Source organism: Cinclus cinclus, chromosome 4, assembly GCF_963662255.1.
Source record: "Cinclus cinclus chromosome 4, bCinCin1.1, whole genome shotgun sequence".
Lineage (NCBI taxonomy): Eukaryota > Metazoa > Chordata > Aves > Passeriformes > Cinclidae > Cinclus > Cinclus cinclus.
Genome location: NC_085049.1, coordinates 30,098,313 through 30,109,274, shown reverse-complemented (window position 1 = coordinate 30,109,274; position 10,962 = coordinate 30,098,313).

Sequence of the window (10,962 nt, the reverse complement as noted above, 5' to 3'; positions counted from 1 at the left end):
TGCCATGAAACCAAGGTACCAGCTTCTAAAACTTGGATGCCTTTGTGTCATGCAGCCATCTGTTATGTCATTTAATAGCTCTGCCAATGTGATTAGGGTAGTTTGGTAAATGCAGGTTTTGGTGTTAGGGTTTTTTAGGTTTCTTTGTTCATGATTTACCATTTTCAAGGAATAAATTGGTAGACCCAAAAATAAGCTTGAAGTTAAATTCAACCATAGGAGAAGCTTGAATCCTTGAAAACCTGTGACTCTGGACAAATCAGTTTATTGGACAATAAACCTGATCACAGGGGTTCCAGGGCTGAGGATAGAGAGACGGCTTTAAGGTCCTGCTTTTAGTGGTTTCCTTTGTTTCTCTGCTGATATTCTGTCTCCCTTAATTTTTCCGGCCCTGGTGCTAATGGTCCCCATTTCAATCTTAAGATAATATTCTTTCACTGGTCAAAGGCTTGGACTTTCCTTTAGCAACCCTCGCTTGCTGTGTGTTTGTATGAAACAAAATATTTTACTGATAAGTCTCCATTGGTTGGAATAAGTTGTTGAATTTTCAAAGGAGGAATGAGGTGGGATAGACACAGAGACCTCTACAGTGAAAGTTCTAAAAGTTCCTTTTGAAGAAAAATTTTGTTTGTGTGAGAGTTAGGACTAAACTCTTAGGGTTTTGCACTGTGCTCAGAGAATAAGCCTTGATTTGTGTTCACTTACACAGTACACCTAGGGATGGTTCGCTCTGAGCTTGGTCCCTCTTGATCACACTTGACAAATGGATTTAACAGGTACATAATACAAGCAGCTGGGTCTCAAATATTGGCAGTGGAGTCTATTCACTAACTGTTAAGTGAAGGTATTTTCTTGTCTAAGAGCCTGTTAATCCACAGTTATACAAATATCTTGATGGAGATTTATAGGCTGCAAGTTGACGTGTTCCCTTTGAATTGGCCTGCTAGCTGTGAATTCTCTAACCTTTCTGCTATAATACTACCAAAGTGATTCAGTACAAAATGAAGCAAATTTGCAAATCCCTTATCTGCTCATTTCCCAGGCAACTTCTGGTCACATTGCTCCTCTGGTTGGCTCTTCAGCTAAGAGTTCTTTGAAAACTGTAAGTAGTTGATTTGTGGTGCTGAAGGGGGATTATGGAGTTAGTGCGTCCCTCAAGTCTTGTTGTCTTAAAGCAGTAGGAATATGAGAGACTATACTGCCACTTGTGCTGCTAATATAAGATGGGCCTTCATCCTTCTAGGTTGTTATCAGTGATATTTCTCACTTTATCAAGCCAAGTAGCCTCTTAAAAGCACCCCAAGTCATATGTTTGTTTAGTGCTTACTGTAAAGCTTTCCTTCCGGATTCAGGAACATTCCCATAATGACGCTTTCAAGTTCAGCGTATAGTGTCATGTTATTGTGTAGGAGAGCAACAGGTTTGCTTAACGTTCACAGAGTGCTTTCTAAGTGCTTGTGGTGCTTCAATTGAGGGAAATGTTTGGGAATTCATAACATCACAGAATGGTTTTGGGTTGGAAGCAAGTGAGTTGGAATTAGGTGGTCTTTAAGGTCCATTCCAACCCAGACCATTCTATGATTCTGAGATTTTTCAAGCTGTATTACTCAAACATTTTTTCCATCTTGCAGAGCTTGGTAACCACAACTGGTACAAGGACTTGTAAGTCATGACAACTCTCTTGTTGAAGAAATTGATTTAAAAATCAAAATCTTTTCTACCTAAGTGCATTAACTTTGTGATTCAGAAATTTGGTCATGATTTCAGACTGTTCTAGAGTGGAAAGTAGCAGGCTAAAATCAGTTATTCTTTTGGTTGTTTGAGAATACATGTAAGCCTTAAAAGTTTGGTTCCAGTTCTAATGTATTTAGTCAAGAACTTGTCTAGTATGACATGGAGATACCATACTGAAGAAAATGCTAAGCCATAACTGTAAATACTTGTGATTGATGGGAAGAGACTCAAGCTGAGTCTTAAAGTCTTGTGATAGAGCTGTTCCATTTCAGCTTAGTTCCTCCTTTCAGGAGTTTCATAGTGCCCATGAACTGACCTCAGCTCTAGAAGAAGTTAGGTTTGTCTCAGGTGAACAACAGCTGCAGATACTATGCCTTTCTTGAGACACACTACCAAATATTTTGGGTTTTTCTTAAATAACAATGATTTTAAAAAGTAATGCAGCTGGTTCTAGAATATGCAAAAGTTTATGTGGGAGACGTAGTGTGTGATAAATTATGAAGAACTCCGATCTGACAAGGTCTTGAGTCTTGTAAATACTGCTACATTTGGTGTTTAGTTCTATAAGTAGTCAGGGAATATATGTGGGGAGCAATAACAATAGTAAAAAAGGCTGGAACTTGAAATAAACAAAAAACTGCTTTTGAATATGAAGTACCCAAAGGCTCATGTTTCATAATCGGAAAAATAAATATACATGGGAGGTGATGGTGGTGGAAATCCACCTACCTATAAAAAGTACTTCTGATATTGGTAGGTTTCCTCACACTCCCAAAAAGTTGTTTTGGTGCAATGAATATAGCTATGTGGAACAGCTTTTGTCAAGGATAAGAGAACAAGCCCAGAAATATGACCTGTACAGGGAAGCTTCTGACAGGATATTTTCCAGAGGCTCTTATACTAACCTGTTCTTCCTTGCTGGTGCAAAAATGTGGAGTATGCAGTCTTCTTTCCTTGGCTGAAATATAATTTGGAGGCTGGGAAGGAACAATATTTATTCCTTGAATCTGAAATTGTCCATTATACAGCAGGGCCACTCATCCTTATATAATCTGACTGCTTCTAACTTGTACCAGTAGTGATGGGAAACAGGGTACTGGTCACCTGGTGGTCTGTTTGATGGAATAGGAATATCAGTGTCCAGTGTAACCATTTTGTTCCTCTTGCCCCAGTGGTCTGTACTGAGGGGAGTGTTTGAGCTCATGTGAATCTCCGTGGTCATGTTACACTAATTGAAATCATGGCTGTACCTGTCTGTTGTTGAAGAGAAGCCGTCCCTCCTTTTGCTTCCTCTTTCTTTGGGTGTAGCCTCCTTTCCCTTTCTCTATTCAAAGTACCCAAGTGCTTCTGAACTTGAAATTGGGGAGGAGGAGGGGTCTGTCTTCTTCATTGTCCTGTATTCTGGAGGGTCGGTGTTTATCACAGGTGCTCAAGAGTGGCAGTTGGGTTTTGTTTCTGGAAACCAGCACCTTTGTGTGTGTGAAAAGTGCCTTTGGCTGGAAATACTAGATAACTTGTTTTGAACAGCAACAGGCCCAAATTCAGATGTTTCCTGCTTCAGAGAGCTTATTTGGAAATGGGATTGCTCACCTCATAACCTTCACTTGGTATCCTTTAGTCTAAAAATAATTACTGCTAATGTGAGATTTCAAGGACTAATGCTTTGCTTGTTTTCAGCCGGAGACCAACAGGTTCTTGTTCATGTTCGGATTCATGTTATAGTTTATAAACAAAAAAAATTGGCTGCACAATGGAACACTCAAAATCTGACCCTTAGTAAACTGTTTATATATTACATATTTCAATACACATATTATTGTTCTTAAAGAGCATAAATATTCATGTCGTTTCCTCTCTGTCCCTTTAGGGTATTTTTTTTCTGGGTCAAGAATTGGTCAAGAGGGCATGTAAGGTATCACAAATTGAGACATAGTCATGTGTGAGTTATCTTTAGGTCCTTGAGCAGCAGTAGTGAAAGAAATCTTTGTGTTGTGTTTTCTTTCTCCCTTCAGAGTCTTTTCAGGACCAAGCCATTCCTGTCTCCTTGTTGCTGATCAAACATTTTTGTTCTCAGTGTCTTAATGCCTCCAGAAATTAGACTTCAAAGTCTTGTGTGTTTCCCTCATTTTGTTTTGCTCTGTCAAGGTTGGGAGCAGCTCCACTGGGGAGAGGAGTAATTACAGCAGCTTTGGAGGGAGCAGGTCCATGTGTGTACACTGCTTGGAGAGGCCTCTTTTTAACAGGGTGGTTAAAAAGGTGATGGTGCAACGTGGTTCATCTTAAGAGCTTTAATAGAGGAGAATGAAGGCAATTGTAGCTTTCCCTCTTAGTAACACTCAAGGCTTACCATTCTCAGAAAGCAGTGTGGCAACTGTGTGCCCCAGTGCTTGGAGACTGTGAGAGAGAATTCAGAGGTAGTGCTGTGGAAAAACTATTTAAAGGCTAATGAAAGCAGTTACCACTAATGGACTTAAAATATTCTAATATTAGACCTAGCAGAAGTATTAGGTTGACGAGGTGTTGAAGCAGCACCCTTTTAGTCACATTCTCGGTGTAGTGAAGCCTGTCACAGGTTCTGCATGTACCAAACTGGGGTTTTGGTATTAACCTGAGCTGGGATGGTTGTCAAGAGTCTAAAGAGAGAGGAGTGTTTTCCAGCTCATGTGGCTGTGGATTCTTGATAAATAGCCGGTTGGCAGGCTCTGTTGCTGTAGCAAGGGTGGAGGCTATCAGCTCTGTGGTGTTGCCTGTTCCTTTACATTTCAGGGTGGTAACTGGATCTGAAAATGTTTGGGGGGGAGGCTCATGTTTTGTGGGGGGTTTACAATTTGGCAGGTGATCTGCAGTGTGATGGCAATAGGTCTTGTCTTTTCCAAGGCTTCCCTAAACCTAGGAGCCAGAATTGTTCTGTCTGATGCTAAATTAATTTCTCCCGCCCCTTACTGTTCAATTCTCACTTTCCAGGCTATTTGAAGAGCAGAGTTTGACCATGTAAGTAATCCCAAGAGGGTGAAGAGAGAATCTGAAGTTACCAGTCAGCAAAGGGATTAAAGAATGTATTCTAAAATGAGCTGGGAAAATAGAAAATCCTGAATGTTCAAGTGGAGGAAAGGCATGTGAAGACAAAGAAAGGAGAGTAATTTCTAGAGGCTTCAAGGTGACTGTTAAAGCATATTTACTAGCTCTTCTGCTTTTCTAGGGGAATAACAGATGCCACAGTTGAAGTTCCATGTCAAGAATTCCCCATATTCAGGGGATCCAGGCTGACTTTGCATAGATGGCATGTGAAGCATTTTCATAGCTTCATATGAAGCATTGGGGTCATCAGCTCAAACACAGCCTGGTCAGCAGTGGAAGAAACTGTTGCCATGGGAGGCTTTTTTAATTAAATGAGCCAGCAATCTCTCAGGCTCTTAGGGCATGGGTTTCTGAAAAACAACTGCAAATGGTACTTGCAAATAAACCTGGAGTCAAAGAGCTAAACAGGTATCAATAATAATCTATAGAAGTGAAGTAGGCATACAGGGTGTAACAGGCATTGAGCACTCGGGGCTTGTGCAGCTGATAAATGGATTTATACATTCCTTAATGAACTTCAAATAAAAGAAACTAGTCAGTAGAGTAGTGAGAATCTTCTAACTACATTATATAAGTTTTCACTGTTCAGATAAAAATAGAAACCCGTGATGGTAGCATTGCTGTGTAGGCCAGGTCCCTGTGAAGCTGTGCTTTCATGGTCAGAATCAGTTCCTTTTGACTCTCTCACCTTTTTTTCTGTACAAAATTCCCACTTTTTTGGTTGTAGTGGCTTTTCCAGAGTCTTATTTAGCTCTTACTTGTGTATATCATTCATTGGAGCTCTGCTGTTCTGCTGCAGTGAAATTGAGTCTGACTTTCGTTTATTGGAGTCCACAGCCAAGTGCTTAATTCCTGGGCAAAACTAAAGATTTCCTCTATTGTCCTCTTGAAAGCTTTGCATGGAACAGCCTTGCCCTTCCACCTACCCCTAGAGGGAAGAATGACATGGTACCAGGGCTTTTTTCCACCTCTGTAGCTATTGCTTGGGATTTAAAGTAATGGTTTGCCTGAGCAGCTGAGGAAATTGTCTTGGTGTGGTGCAACATTTGTAAACAGTGTTTGCACTGCAGTTTTCTTGCTGTCTTTTCTGGCCCTCTCATGTATTTTTCCACCTTCCTCCACATGCATGGTCTAAGCCAAGCAAGACAGTGCTATTCATGCAAACCTAGTTATCCCTTAGGGAAGAAAAAACAAATGAAGGTAACTGACCCTGAAGCTTCTTACTGAGCATAGCAATGCTGAAAGCTGTTCTGCCTGGAGATGTGAACTTAAAATAGCTCTCAAACAAAACTGCTTTTTTGTCTTCTCCCTTTTTAGCCCGATGTTGCCACATTGTGGTCAGAAATGCTTTTTTAAAAAAAGTGTGATAGTTCTGGATATTTTCTTTGACTGAAATCAATGTATACTCTAACATGAAATCATCTGCTTTAGGGAGAGTAGAGAAACCAGCTGCCACATCACCAGGGTTCTGTCTGCCCACTACCCTGTGTATGTAAGATAGGTACACAAAAGTCACAAGTATTCAGATTTTGCTGAAGTGTCTGTATGTGCTTTAAGAATTTTAGCTGTCTCGTGCCTCACTTCTATTGCAGTTGCCCATTGTTGTACCTGATTTACGTTTGCCCTTCAAAACACAGATGGGATTCCTGCTTTCCACCTGCACCTCTTTCCCTGGTTGCCAAAGACAGCATAGTTTAATGGATGAGCTGGACTCTGTCTGTCCTGCCTGGATGGTAGGTGGTGATGTAAGTGTGCATAATTGAAATGCATCGATTTCCCTGGAGTGCAGAATTGAAAGGCAGGAGGTTAAGCCAGCAGGATATATGTACATGTGCTAGAGGGACAGTGAAGTAAGGCAGCAAAAATGCAGGAGCAGCTTGCTTTGCTGCACCATGTAAGTGACAGCAGCCTCAGCTGAGAATTTGGAAATTGCTTGGAAATGCACAGATTTTTGTGTTGCAATCAAATAAACCTCCTCAGAATGAAGGTTTTGTGGAGCCTGTTGTAGCTCTCCTTTAAAATGGTGGTGAGCTGGCAAGAAGTGGGCATTAAAGAAAGTGGAGATTAAAGGCTTGAAACTGAACACAAGGTGAATGGCACTAACTGAGATTAATTGTTGCTTTATCTTTTCCAGCACTTTTTCCAGTAATCTTTCATCTTGCTGCTTTGAAGAGTAAATAGATTTTATAGTGAGAACAGTATGTGCTTTTGTGGCTGTAGGATTGTTTCCAACTAAACTTGTCTTCCTTTTTCCTCTGAAACGTCTCCCTTCTGGATCTTTAGGTACACTTGTTACCTGTATAACTCAGATTTAAAGATGCCACATGAAAATCCCTGCTGATTTGAAAAAGTGAGGTCTAACCTGGGTTGTCTAGTTGAGTCATAACCTTTTAGAGATTCTGAAGAACTGTGTATTTTGGCTCTGGAAAGAAAGATGAAAAGCCACTGTAGAAATGATAGTTGTTAAGGCCGTGGTTGCTTTCTGCCTGCTTAGGCAAGGCCTAATTAACTGCTTTCTTGCAAACATATAATAACTGTGATATCTTTAGCTGCTTTGTGGTACAGCTTCACCCCATGAAAGACAGAACCTCACAGATGGTTTACGTTCACCTGAACAAAACATAGTCCAGGAGAGTAGGCACGCTCTGGAGCTCTGTTCTTGGTGCAGCTTGGTAGTTGAAGATGGTAAGTCAGATACATAGGTTTTCAGGCTGAATTAAATTAAGTTACAGAAATTAGGTTTTTGACCCTGTTTTTGACTCAGAGCCATATTGGTAGCTTTTAACTTTTTCTTCCATTGAGAGAAACTCTGAATTTATAATATTGTGTGAATAAGGATGAAAGCTTGTGAAATGTTTCTGTGAATTCTTAGATAGTTAGATGATCACACCTAAAATAGAGCAGTTGTCAGATCCTAAAGGTTGTTCTTTTCCAAGTTGCAATATACCCATGATTATTTGTCCCTACAGATAGGCTGTAATTATGTCTTGTTTGTATAATTGCATTTTTTTTTCCTGTGATTACCTCTGCTTTTCCATCTGAAATCTGTGCAAGTAAACATGCCAATCAGTTGGCACAGGTATTTTATGTTCCCTGTGCCAGGATTTCAGAAGAAACAGGATCAAGATTGTCTTTTGTCTTTTTCTGTAGCTGTGTGGAAGAGGGCTTGAGGTGGACTGCTGTGGGGCACTTGAAGTCTCAGGTGCTGACCTGTGAACTCAGTGAGACAAATATATTTTGTCAGGCACCTGACCAAGCGCTCTGAGAACACTTATGGAGAGTGGGAAGAATACTGCACTTCAGATGTTCTGTTCTTAAGCATCAAGCCTTATGGTAATTTACATCCCATGAGCTTATTACCCTTGCGTAAAAATACATCTGTGGATATTCGTATAATTTTCCTGCAAAATTATAGGAAACATAATCTAGACAGCCAAGACTTTATTCCTCCTGTTATTTTTTAAAGTAGTCTAATTTTAAATTACTTGAACAACAGACTTCCACAACTTCCCTTGAGTGTGCCAAGTTGATAATAGAGCAAACATTGAGTTGGACTCTGTTCCACAACATCCCTGATGTGGGTATGAGCTTTTCTGTACTGCTTTGTCACAGCTACTGATGGCAGCCCTTTGGACTGCTCTAACTGATGTTTCTCCAGAATTTTTTTGGAAGCTAGTTAGCTGTAGCCCTGAAAAGTGCAATTAAGATCCTGGAACAAAATTCTAAGTGTACTATACAGCTACTATGAGTGTAAGAAAAAGGGAGTGATAAATCTACAGGTTTTTAGAACTGAAGTTAACTATGGGGATGTTAAAACAGCAGTTGGAGCTTTTCTTAAAGGAGTAAGCAAGATGAAATCTGTCTGCATTTTTAAAGAGGTGTGTTCTTAAAGCATGCAGAAGATTTAGTGGGTAGATCCGGACAATAATTTTATTCTTTCTTTGGCTGTTAATCAGGCAGGTTTCTTTGCTTTTCTCATGCAATTTCTAGTTAAACTTAATGATAATGCAACTTTTAAAAAAAGTCAAACCAAAAAAAGGAACTTGTTTTCCCAGACATGTCATACTGAGGTGATTGAAACTGCATTTTTTTTTTTAAATACTGACATAAATCTCTTCTTCTGCCAAGACCTTGCTGATTTTTTTTTCAACTTTCACTGACTTAGAAATATAAAAATCTCCCTTAAATGTCATACAGCCTCTACCTTAAGGTATAAAGATATGAATATCTTCATGATTTGCATGAAACAGCTGAAGATCCCACAATTGCCTAAGGGATGGATCTCATCTCACCACAAACCTTGTGTTTGTTTTCCTCTTCCATTTCTCTTTTGATAGTTGTGTCATGTGTGGAGTCAGGTCAAATCTCTTACCTGACTGAAGGAGGTTGCTTGTGTTTGGTTAAGCAGAGGAGTTTTCGGCAGGTCTTCAGTTGAAACTCATTTCCAAAATCAGGGGGAAGGGAAACAAATACCTTTCAGTGGTAGCATGAAATACATATCCTAGATAAATAGATTTAAGTGAAGTATGGATCCTTACGTATGGATATCTTGGTTGCATCTGCTGTTACAGCCTCCAATTACGCATTAACAGGAAGGTTGTGTGGCTACATTTCCGACCACAAAAGTGCTGTTCCTTTCTGCATTATCATCAAGTACTTAATAATACCAGCTGATATGATTTAATGAACCCAGTGAAACCACAGGACTGAAAGAGAAAGTTGTAAAATTCAGGAACTGGTTTTGATGAACAAGCTTGTTGTATTTGGCCTTTCTCAAGGTGGAAATGTCTGTTAGCACTTCTTTGGACATAGGTATTGAATTTTCTCTTGGTCGTTTTTGATTGAGATTGCATTTAAGTGCTCAGTTTTAAGAAATAGGAATACATTTTGAAATGGAAACATAGCAAGACTAAAGTAAAAGCTAAGTAGACTGTGTTCCTTGTTCTGTTCTTGCAGTGCTATAAATGTTGGAAAAATCTAACACTTGATTATTCTGAGATGTATTTACAGAATTGTGGGTAGCTGACTTGCTGGTGATGGATAACAGCTTTCCCTTTGGAATCTTCAGTGCCATTCCACTGCAATTATTGGTGACTGAAATAGTCCGAGAAGAGCATCCCTAAACTTTTGGAAGAAGATTTCTCTGTCCCCATGCTACAAACTATTCCCTGCATTGTTCTTGGAAATTTGGAATGGAGAGGTGGTACTGTAGGGAATAGTTCTTCTTTCTCGAAGGGTTTCCTCTTCACTGAAGGATCTAAAAACGAAGAGGGGGGGAAGAAAACCACTAACTGTGGCTTTTCTTGCTCATTGTTTGTGGCAGATTCAAACCTTAAAAGAATTAAAACAGTTTTGGCTGCCTTATCTCAAAATTTCATATAATAATGATCTGTAAAGTATTACTAGTGACATAAAGATATGGAGTAATTTTTAGTGTTTTAAATTAAAAGCTAATTTAATTAGAAAATGAATTTTTGGTCTTTTAAGTCTAAAGAAACCTACATTACTCATTCTTTAGGTAGTGAACTGGAAAACTCAAGGATGCATTGAAATAATTAATTTATATAAACTTAAAAATAAGGTAGCATGTTTTAAAATTAGGCATTTCTATTCCTTCCAAAATCTTAAGCCGTAGTCACAGGTTTGTACTGGAGTTTGAAGGATTCAATTTTAAGTACTATAACAGTAATTTGCAGAGCCCTAATATGTCTCCTTGGGATGTGTTTTTGGAGCCAGGTCACTAAAGAAAAAACTTCCCATAAAATCTGGAATACTTGATATTGAAACTGCATATGTGCAGATTTCTCTCTTTAAATGAAAACAAGCTTGTTTTAAAAATAGAATCTCTTACTTTCCTTTTTATGCGAAGGGAAGGATGAGAATGTATGTATGAAATGCAGAAGAAACTCAGTGTATACTTCTACAATCGCTAGCTGACCTCTTTAGGCTAAAGACACAAATCAGATTTTGGCTAAAAGTTGTTGGTTGGGATATTTTCTTCCAAGTTTCAGCATGAAGTCCTAAGTTTTCAAGCAAGTGTGCACCATGATAGTGTATGGTAATATGATAGCTGAATTTAGCCTTGGACCCCTACCTGGGCTGCCTGCTGTGAGAAGGTAGACACTGATCCTGTGTACTGGGGACACCAGA